General features: G+C 29.8%; 1 long non-coding RNA gene across 1 annotated transcript in view; it reads left to right on the top strand.

Annotated features, from left to right (window-relative positions):
- The first annotated feature begins 6,089 nt into the window (after positions 1–6,089).
- The window catches only part of LOC142326554 (uncharacterized), a 138,334-nt gene continuing 133,259 nt past the window's right edge, over positions 6,090–11,164 (top strand). The window contains exon 1 of the long non-coding RNA XR_012756803.1: positions 6,090–6,224. This is a non-coding gene — a long non-coding RNA (uncharacterized LOC142326554). The remainder of the gene's footprint in view (positions 6,225–11,164) is intronic.

The following is an 11,164-nucleotide window of genomic DNA, read 5'->3' as shown; positions in this document are numbered from 1 at the left end:
ACCTCATTTTTTGACTGATTACCATAATTTTCTTTTTTCAGCATAGCTATAAAACGCATAGCTATTTTCAGGAAAATAAAACAGTAAAAAAGTAGGTTTTTACAAAAGTAAAAAGTATTACCTCTTTATATGGAAGTGAAACTTGGACAATCGGAGTATCTGAGAAGAAAAGATTAGAAGCTTTTGAAATGTGGTGCTTTAGGAGAATGTTAAAAATCAGATGGGTGGATAAAGTGACAAATGAAGAGGTATTGCGACAAATAGATGAAGAAAGAAGCATTTGGAAAAATATAGTTAAAAGAAGAGACAGACTTATAGGCCACATACTAAGGCATCCTGGAATAGTCGCTTTAATATTGGAAGGACAGGTAGAAGGAAAAAATTGTGTAGGCAGGCCACGTTTGGAATATGTAAAACAAATTGTTAGGGATGTAGGATGTAGCGGGTATACTGAAATGAAACGACTAGCACTAGATAGGGAATCTTGGAGAGCTGCATCAAACCAGTCAAATGACTGAAGACAAAAAAAAATTACCTATTTAACTTTTATTTAGATTTCAACTTTTCTGAAATCGGTGCTTAAAACAACTTTTAACCCTTAATTCTGCACCAGTTTAAAAAAAAAAATTAAAAAAATTATTAATATGATTTATTTTGTCATTTTAATGTGATTTTGTTCAGTTTTATTTTTATTTTTAAGTTTTGTTTGCTTCATTTTTATTTATAATTTGATAGACGCAAAACACATGTATCTGTTATGAAAAACAGCCTTTCGTATAGAAAAATTAGTAACATACTTTCTAATAGAAATTATTTTTAAAAAATAGGTAAACGATTTAGATTAATACGAGCATGAATATTGTACGGAATGTATATTTATTATCTTTCAACCTAATATATTTTAATTTTTGCATAAAAATTCTTTTAATATCAGAATGATTTCAGATCGTCTTCACAGGATTTGAATCGTATTTACGACTTATCGTTTGACGAATTTTTTTTCATCCAATTATCTGAGAAAATCTAATACTATGTAATTAGCATAATAATTCTCTTAATAAAATAAAGAAGTCATTAAAATCGGTTCACGTAGTGAGAAGTTACGCTTCAAAATACAATAAAAAACAAACAGAAAGAGAAAATCTACGTTAGCAGAAAGAAATTTCCTAATATTCAGACATCTGAAGTCCCTTAAAATGAGATAGTAATATTAATTTTTAAGAAAAAATGTCAAAAATCAGTAAAAAAGTAAGAAAAAGAAATATTTATCATATATTGTGGAAAAAATGAACCTTTTTACGTGCCTGATTAATCGGTTATGGATAAATTTTATAAAGCCGTTTTGTTGATTTAATTTACTATATACCCTTATATTTGAGTTAGAATAACTGTTGAATCCGCATAAATTAAGTCGGAACGTTAATGGAGAACTATTGATTATCATTCAGATACCAGTATTACATACAAAAAAAAAGAAAAATAGAACTAAAAATAAAATATTGGAAACAATTTATAATATATGAAACATTAATGCATAAAAATTTTGTTATATTAAAAATAGTAAGCTGTGCACTAACAGTTTACGTCCTTACACTTTGAATTAACAATTTTATATCTGATATTTCAGCTATTTCCTGTTTTCTATTTGCTACAATTTCACCTAAGTTGATATTTGAAAGAGATATTACCGTTATTCATGTAAATAAAAAAGGAATAAGAAAATAATTTCAGGGTTATAAAGTACGAGATATCTTTTAACTTGGATTCACTTTGTGTTCGTTCATGAACATAAGTTATCTTTTTCTTTTAGAAATATTTTAACTTCTTCATATTAGATATTACAAAGTATCTGAATTCATAATAATTAGTTATCCATTTTCTTCGCTTATACAATAATACATTGATGTAAGAATGATGTTACATTTAAGGAATATTTTTTTTGTCTTCAGTCATTTGACTGGATTGATGCAGCTCTCCTAGATTCCGTACCTAGTGCCAGTCGTTTCATTTCGGTGTACCCCCTACATTCTACATCCCTAACAATTTTTTTTACATATTCCAATCGTTGCCTGCCTGCAAAATCTTTCCCTTCTACCTGTCCCTCCAATATTAAAGCGACTATTCCAGGATGCCTTAATATGTGGCCTATAAGTCTAAATCTTCTTTTAACTATATTTTTCCAATTATTTCTTCATCGGTTTGCCGCAACACCTCTTCATTTATCACTTTATACACCCATCTTATTTTTGACATTCTTCTATAGCACTACATTTCAAAAGCTTCTAATCTTTAGTTCTCAGGTACTCTGATCGTCCAAGATTCACTTCCGTATAAAGCTACACTCCAAACATTTATTTTCAAAAATCTTTTCCTGACGTTTAATTTTTTTTTTTATGTAAACAAATTATATTTCTGACTGAAGGCTCGTTTCGCCTGTGCTATTCGACATTTTATATCGCTCCTGCTTCGTCCATCTTTAATAATTCTACTTCAGTGTTCTTTTTCCTTTTTATTTTTATATTCAGTGATCGATCTTTGTTATTTCTACTACATTTCATTACTTTCGTTTTGTTCTTGTTTATTTTCATGCGGTAGTTCTTGCGTAGAACTTCATCCAAGCCGTTCATTGTTTCTTCTAAATCTTTTTTACTCTCACCTAGAATTACTATATCATCAGCATCTTTTTCTTTTCACCTTGTACTGATACTCCGGATCAAAATTGTTCTTTAACTTAACTGCTCTATGTAAATATTAAAAAGTAATGAAAATAGGGTACATCCTAGTCGGATTCCCTTTTTTATTACGGCTTCTTTCTCATGTTCTTCAATTATTACTGTTGCTGTTTGGTTCCTGTAATGTTAGCAATTATTCTTCTATCTCCGTACTTTCACTCTAATTTCTTCAAAATACTGAATATTTTATTCCAGTCTGCATTATCAAATGCCTTTTTTAGGTCTATAAATCCCAAGTATGTTGGTTTGTTTTTCTTTAATCTTCCTTCTACTATTAATCTGAGCGCTAAAATTGCTTCTTATGGTATATAAAAATACCAGACCTGAAGAGATTCAAATCTACAATCTTTGGGGTTAAAGAAGAAGATGGTGTTACTCAGTTGTATAAATGTCTTTAATATTATTTGTAATTTTTTTAATGATAATCTTTCACAGAAAAATATATCACACTATATACAGCATTAAAATAAATTAATCATGGAAAATATACAAAGTGGGAAAAAACAATGTGTTAATATTACGCCATAAAGGTAATTTTTTTCCTTTTAATACATCGCATTCATGTTTTAATATTTTTATAAAGTAAGAGTATTATACATATGGAAAATAGAATATAGTTCATACATTTTTCTTCCAGTTGCATAAATTCGGATGTATTTGTATAAAATAAGTATTACTATTGTTGAATAAACAGATTTAGTTGTTATGCAGTATGATTTAACCAAGATAAATAGATAACATGAACAATTTATGTGGTTTTGTTGAGGCAGATAAGCTATTTACTTTACTTAATGTTATAAAATACCGCAGAGAAGTTCGCTACAAAACTGTGTTTATAGCATTTATATTATCGGATTCCTTACTTTGTTACACTTAATATCTTTTGATGTAAAGTATTTTACAAAATGAGTTTGTACTTATGAAACAGATTTGTTTAAAGGTCTTACAGAACTTTACTTCTGTTAATTTTGAAAAGTGAATATTTTTAGAAATTTAGTCTTTAAAGTTTATATTTAAATTATACATTTATAACTATTTTTTTTAAAAATGCTTGCTTTTTTGGACATTAAATAATTTCATTCCTAAAATAATCCAGTAAGATATTAGAAATTCTTATTTGTTCTTAGTAACATTTTTTTCCTGTGAAACCTGTCAATTACGAGTATAATAAATTTAATTATCTTAAATTGTCAGTTCGTGAAGTTTTATTTTTTATTTTGAACTTCCCTCGAGTAGAATAAATTTATTAGTTTTATAACCCTCACTGCAAATTAAAAATCTTCATGATGTAATTATTAATGATATAATCGGCATTTATTTATGGATTCTTGAGATATTCAGAGAAAATAAGGTGAAAAATATTCAATTCAAATTGTTTTTGTTGAAATATTTTTTCAGACAGTAAAGATAAGCCAATCAGAAATTGATTTCCACTCCTTGATTTTTTGATAGAAAGTAAATCTAATTCTGAAAAGAATTAATTTTTCAATAAACGGCTTTAAACGTTGCCAATAAATAACAATAGAATGATGTATAATCAAGAAAAGAAAAACTCAATAAGAAAATAATTGGTTCGAAATTTCAAAAAAAGTAACTTAAATTAATTCCCAGTAAAGATCTTAACAATAAAATAAAAAGATTTTGCACCATGAGGAAAACTGAATTTCCTTCTACAGTCATGTCTGCAGAATGAATATTAACATTTTCCCAAAACAAATTTTTAAATTCCTTAATTCTAAATACTAAACATAAAATGTTTTAAAAACATTTAGCAGAACCAGCTACAGAGTGTTTAAAAAAGAATAACCTGAATTCGAAACGATACACATGGGTAAACACGCATGCTCAGTGAATGGGATTTCTACTACTTCAAAGTGCGCGTCCTAGAGTTTGAAATACCGGCCGTCAGATAGTAATACTAGTGTTGTACTACGTACACTTATCTCAGTCGTAAACAACATAGCGTCTATGCAACTGAAGGCGTGTTGTGTTCTACAAGTTTGCAAGAAAAAATCCGTAATAACGGTTTAGTGTGCGTTTCGACAGCGTATCAAAATTGATTCAACCGCCTAAGAAAGTTTATCGTTGGTATAAACAATTTAAAGAATTGCAGTGTATATGTAAGGGGAAGAGTCCAGAGGGACAGTGCTTTTCAGAGGAAAATTTACAACGAATTTAAAAGGTTTTTTAGCAAAGCCCGAAAAAGTCAATTCGTTACCCTAGCCGAAAACTGCAATTCCTCATGACTGTTTTTTTCCCTCCAGTGATAGAGCTGCAGTGAAGCATTACTCATCACAAGAGAAAGCCCTTTAACTGTAACAAGCTTTCCCCCCTACTGGCTTTACATCCAGCACGGCAGGTCAGCGCGCAGGTTGGATCCTTTATTTTTTGTCTTTTGCCTGCCTCTAACCACTTAGAATTGTTAATTGAATAACTCTACAACTAAGCTATGCCGTTCTGTTCCTCTTCCAGTGGCCGGGTCTCGGTCTTTATGTCTTTGCCTCTAATGGGTATCGCCCCGTGAGGCAATCCCACCGTGTCTAGATCTTTTCTTTATTTTATTTTAAGAGTCTCGATATTTTCCTTATCTTTCCCTGTCATCCTATCCTTCTTCTTTAAGATATCTCACCATTTGATATTTGTCACCTCATGACTGTTTGACGTGTGTTAAGGTCGCGCAGGCAATACCAGTTATGGCTGATGTAAGTTCTTCGTGCAAGTGACAAAAAAAAAAAAAACGTAAATTCTGTGATATGGTCTTGATTGATATGTAAGATACGTCTTGCGTGGTTAATTTTTAGTGATGAAGCAACATTTCATTTAAGCTGGATAGTTTCATGTCCCATTGTTCGTGATTGAAAATATGCATAAGGTTGTACATCGGAAGCAAAATTTAATGGTTTTTGTGCGGTTTCAATTATAAAATTTTACGTCCTTTTTCCTTCGAAGGAAATATAGTAACAGGGTATCCCAACCCCTGTTACTAGGAGAAGACACCCGCCTAGTAACGTTCCGGTCGCCACACAAACCCCCCCCCCCCCTCGTTAATAGCCCTGTTGGGCTTTAACAAGAGACAGCAAGTCAATCTTATCTTAAGATGATACAGTACTGGCTTTTAACCAAACTAAATAAATACACTGAAGATTCATTTATCAGCAAGTAGCTTCCTCGCCACGTTAGTACAACGTCGGTTTTTAAGTGAAAAATTGCCGCATCGCTAGACAGAGCGTATGAGAACCCAAGGCTTGGGACTACACTTACCCTCGAGATTCCCAAACATTAAAACTTGTATGTTTCTTGTGTAATACTTGTATGTGAAACGAAGTGTTTATGCTTTACCGTTACATGCTGTTTTAGATGAGCTGAAAACCAGGATTCCAGCTGCAGTAACTTCTATAACAGAAGACTGTCTGCAACGCGTGCAGATGAATTCAGCTGTCGTCTTGATGTTATTCTTGCAGAGGTGGAGAGCATACAAAATATTTATAACTTGTAAGTAAAATTTAAAACATTTTTGAATAGTATGTAATTTCCCTTGAAATTATAACGAATTTTATTATGAAATACATCTGTTTAAAATCGGGTCATTCTTTTTGAATCATGTTGTATAATAGAAGAAACCATTAAGGAGAGAAACAATCAAAGGAAAATTTTGAAAAACTATAACTAAAGATTCCAGGAGAAATCGACGCAACACGCCGAAATAGAAGAACAAAAGAGTCATGTCCGAAAGTATATTGCAAAAAAGAAAAGAAGCCAAAACCTATAAAAAAATTATTGATTTCAAGTGGCGCAAGGTGAGTGCTTCGGGAAAAATGGCTTTATAAATTTCAGATTTGTTATTCATAAATTTAGATATTCCAATTAAAAGCTGTAATTTAGTTAATTTCCTCTTAACTTACAACTTAATTTAACAAATTTTATTTGATGTAACACTACGTTAACACTGTTTTATGTCGTTCGGCATAGTATTGTAATATTACTATAGATCATTGTCTGGTGATTACGTATATCATTAACTAATGTTTGTGGTAGTATAAATCCAAGCACAATGTAAAATTTATATTGTGAAGGGGATGTTGTAATAGATATCACACTTTTCTTAATAAATTTGAAATTCCTTATGGTTGTGATAATGTTACTACTTTAATTTTGATAATTTATTCTATACATTTGTTTTTTTTTTTTTATTTAATAAATGTTCCATTTAGACTATACTGGTTCAGAAGAAGAACCACTCTCAACAAACTGCAAAAATATTAAGGTTTCAAACAGATTTTTTACTATGTTATTACGAATATAAAGGAGTTCCAATAAACAGATGAGAGAAAACTAAAAAAAAAAAAATAGATAAAGGATAAAGAAAACAGTGATTACTGAAAATGGGCTGATGTAATCATATAGGAATATACGAAACAAAAATATTTCCGTCTGAAGTACTTCAAGTTCTAAAAGGTATGGAAATCTGTATTGCTACGATTACACGAAAGAGGATTCTTTTGCGCTCATCTTTATCCAATATAAATGTAATATATTTTCCTTTTTCTGTTTTTTGTCATTTGGCCCGATCATATATGCCACGATAAATTGTCTTCTTTTAAATTCTAATGAATCATACGAAAACAGTTTCAGAATATCTTGTCAAAATTATTTTTTCCGTATATGTGGAGAAACATATCAAACTCGACTAAATAAACCATTTTTATAACCTTCACTAATGGAGTATTTCACATTCAGCTGTCTTTTTTTTTCATTTTATAAAGAAATTAAAGTAGAAAAGCATCGAGGATTACAAGATTAGTTCTAAGAAAATATTTTAAAGAGTGTTATATCATTAAGATGCCATGACCGAAAAATTAAAAATATAATAATAATTTGATAAAATCGTAATTATTTTTGATTATACACACTTGAGCTGGTTTATTGTGCAGCCAGCAGTTAAAAAACGGAGTCCGTAAATCGATGTAAATACAGTGATCAAACTAGATATTGCTAATGAGGTGGTCGTAAAGGAACCGGTTGCTTCAGTATTGGAATACCTAGCAGGGTCAGATCTGCATTCTATTGGACCGGTAATGGAGGTAAAAGAATCAAAAGTAAGGTTGGGAAATGTACGTTTGGAGGATAGCAATACGAGAAAAATAACCAAATTCAAAGAAATCTTAAGGACTCTTTCAGGCAGCGGGTATAGAACTATTTTAAAAAATTTACAAGCTTAATAAAAACCTGATCCTGAAATTGCGTGACTTAACTCTAGTATCACTAAGTACTGTTTAATAAATTTAATAAAAAAATCTTTTAGACATTTAACAAATTCTAAATCAGCTGAATTGGCACGCATATTTTTTGGAACTTTCTGTTGAATTAATTACGCAAATGTTAGTATACACACATTTTATTATAATTATATAACCGGGTTGGAAATTTTCTTTTCATTTCATATGTCGTTAAATGAAATAATTATATATTACGTTACGTACATTAAAACGTACGCCCTGGTTGATTAAAATCCCGTCTATTTGAAGATTCATAAAAAATTGTCTGTATTATATAAAAAAAAACAAAAAAAAAACTGTGCCACACTCGATGTTACCTTTATGACTTTTCCCAATTTTATCAGATATTTTAATAACTGTTGATACCATATGAAGCAATTTATTTTCTTATGTTTACTATTTCTTACGGTAACCAAAGGAATTTGGGTGATTTTCTATTACTGATTTTTTTTTTGTGTCATTTCTTACTGTTAATTTCAATAATTGTACGTTGATTTGTTTTATTTTAATGTACAACGAGTAATTTGAAAATATGTAGTTTTTTAATGTGTACATTTTTAATATGATTTATAGTAAGATTAAAAAAAAATCGATGAATGAATGAGTAATGAGAAATGAATAAGAGTAATAAATGAATAAGTAATAAGAAAGCTTATTTAAAAGATTTGATTCAAATCCGTATCTTAAACTAAAATTTAATTAATTTAAATTACATAAGATTGTCAAAACTTTAAAAAAAGGAATTAAATTTAAGAAATGTTTTCTTTTTTAAGGAAATTTTAAGTTTTACTAGAAAATAAATGTAATATGCTTCATTCATCTTTTTAGATTAAAATGAAGTAAGATTAATGTATTAATCTTAATATTTTTTGGTCGATAGATTGTGTTCATTAGTAGTCATAAAATGGTTGTGATTTAATTGAAAAATTCGATTGTAAGAATTTATCATTTGTCCTGTTTTCATTGTTACGAGTAAATATTTTTTTCTCTTTCTTTTAGAACTGTAAAGGACACGCTAGATTTATTGTTTTTAAACTACCAAATTTAATGATTTTTAAAATTTACTTAAAATTTTTATTTTTTTATTTTACAGTTTTATTATAAAAATTCAATAACATTTTTGAATTGTTCACTAAACCTTTCTTTTGCTTTCCTAAGCTCTCCTTTTGCTTAAGCTTTGCTTTTGTATAAATAATTGTACAATTTTTTTGTCATGTAATTTTTTGTCCTTCTGTAAATTTTATTGCTCTTGGGTGTATGGTAACGTTTTTTCAACAATTTAGGATTTATGTTTATATTTAAAAATTTTTTTTATAAAATTGTGTGAATTTCAAAGTATACAGCAAAAAATATTTTTAACCGAAAATACTTGTAAATAATGAATGAACATAACAAGATTTTATAAATATTTTTTGTTTTGATCTTACAAAATCAATTGATTTTACTGGAAAATAAACCTTGATTAAATTTGTTCAGGTAGACTCGAGTGGATCATGAGTATCGATAATTTTTTTCCTATTCGTTGGAGATAAAACTTAAAATGTGAATGTACAAGATATTTTAGTTATAATAAAATATTAATGAACTACGATCCGTACAATTTATTTATTTAGCGTATGGCACCAAAATATATTACCAATTACAGTCAAAATTACAAACAAAGATTTAACAAACTAATATATGCTACTGATTCTGGAGTCGACATCAGGAAATTTTCAGGATTCCCTTCATAATCTGTTCTAGGGCAAACTTCTGTGATGTCTCTGACAGTTTGATTTTCACCACACTCACAAAGAGGCGTCGGTGTTTTACCCCATTTATACCCCATGCGCACCCACCATGCTGAGTCCGTATTCTGTTTACCGTTGACCATGTCTTACGTGGCACGTCAAAACCCGGAGGCCTTTGAGTAATACATGGGATTTGCTTATTCTGCTTTGTAGTCCATTCTCGACGCCAGGCGTCCGTTAGGTTAAATCCCTCCTCTGTGGCAGCAATTGCTGTTTTGATAGGTGGCTTTCTAGATCGAAGACGACCACGATTGGCATCCTCAATGTCCTCATGTATTGGCAGGTTTCGATTGTCCATAATCTTTTTGTACTTTCTTACAAGAGCGTTCATACGGCGCAGGTTCGAGGGTGGTATGTGGCTCAATACCGGGAGTCATTCCACGGGAGTAGACCTGATAACCCCGGCAATCATTCTCATAGTGTTATTAAGTTGAGCATCAATTCTATGAATATAAGGGCTGTTAAGCCGCATCCGTACAATTAAAGGCAAAGTAAATATGTAAAAACAATATGCTTTTTTAACCAAATGTTTTAAATTAACATTTACACTTGATCATTTTTTACATGAACAGTTTATTTCGCCTCCGTATTCGCTTTAGCAAAAGTATAGTTTCACTTAAAGTTTTTTTCATATTATTACACTGACACTACGGGCGATGAATATTTATTCATAAAAAAACATTACTTTATACCAACATATACAGTCTATCTGTTAGTAGTTGTATCTCTTTAGTACTGCGACGACAAAACGTTTGAAGTTTTAAAATTTTCTCTCCCAAGGCAACATTGTAAATGAATCCCTCTATAACTTTAAAAAAACCCGTGTTATACCAAATACTGTTAATGTCAGATATTAAATTGTTACACTCTAGACGGGAAATTAATTCTCACGACTAGAGGAAATGGAATAGCTTTGATGTTGAAATTCTCTTTTCATTTCATTGTTATAGACTGTAGGTGTCTGCATTTACGTATAAGCTATTGCCTCTTATTTATGGCAAATATGCTAATTTATATACTGTAAATTTTTAGCTTCTACACCTGAATGCAGCCATTATTTCAACAAAATAAATGCAATGTTTTAAATCGAAATCCGATAGATTGAATTTTCAGTTAATTTCAAGTTTTTTTTTTATTTGTTTGCAAAACGGAACATAAATAAAATTCATAATTTTAAGTTTTTTCATTAAACGAATTGAATTTTCTACCAAAATATTATAAGCCTTCAAAATATGTTCAACATGTTAAGAGATCCATCCAATGTATTATTTTTTGCATGTTTGCAACTTTTTTCACAAAAAAATTTTATAGGATTTTTTTACATAATAAGATTTTTTTTTAATCTGAAATCTTGAAAAATGTGAAA

The sequence above is a fragment of the Lycorma delicatula genome, chromosome 6 (genome assembly GCF_047948215.1).
Source record: "Lycorma delicatula isolate Av1 chromosome 6, ASM4794821v1, whole genome shotgun sequence".
Lineage (NCBI taxonomy): Eukaryota > Metazoa > Arthropoda > Insecta > Hemiptera > Fulgoridae > Lycorma > Lycorma delicatula.
This window is presented reverse-complemented; position numbering and strand designations above follow the sequence as displayed.